This window comes from Penaeus monodon, chromosome 21, assembly GCF_015228065.2.
Source record: "Penaeus monodon isolate SGIC_2016 chromosome 21, NSTDA_Pmon_1, whole genome shotgun sequence".
NCBI classification, from domain to species: domain Eukaryota; kingdom Metazoa; phylum Arthropoda; class Malacostraca; order Decapoda; family Penaeidae; genus Penaeus; species Penaeus monodon.
Window position 1 is genome coordinate 17,089,866 of NC_051406.1, and position 365 is coordinate 17,090,230.

Consider the following 365-nt stretch of genomic DNA (forward strand, 5'->3'; position numbering starts at 1 on the left):
AAATATTTCTGAATCAACTCCTAGCGATGGTTTCAGTTTCATCTATTCCTGAGTAAAGATATTTTTTTATAGTGAGTGTACATAAAATGCATTTTCATTCTTTAAATCTCAGGATCTGAATAGTTGGTTATAAGCTGTGAGGAACAAGGGGAGTTTCAAGTATCATTATACAACGGCACCGTTTGCTGCCAATGCTCTAGCATTTCCTTCTTAAAGGGCAAAACATGTTTTCTTATAACTTGGAATTATTGGAAATATACCAAGTCTATAAATTATAAACATTATTATAACTGAACATAAATATTAGTTGATGCATAATCTATGCCATTCTGGTATAATTATTTTTGTATGTGTTGCAAAGATTT

At 30.4% G+C, this 365-nt stretch overlaps 1 pseudogene; it reads right to left on the reverse strand.

The window, feature by feature from the left end:
• The window catches only part of LOC119586278, a 34,136-nt pseudogene that overhangs the window by 3,103 nt on the left and 30,668 nt on the right, over window positions 1-365 (reverse strand).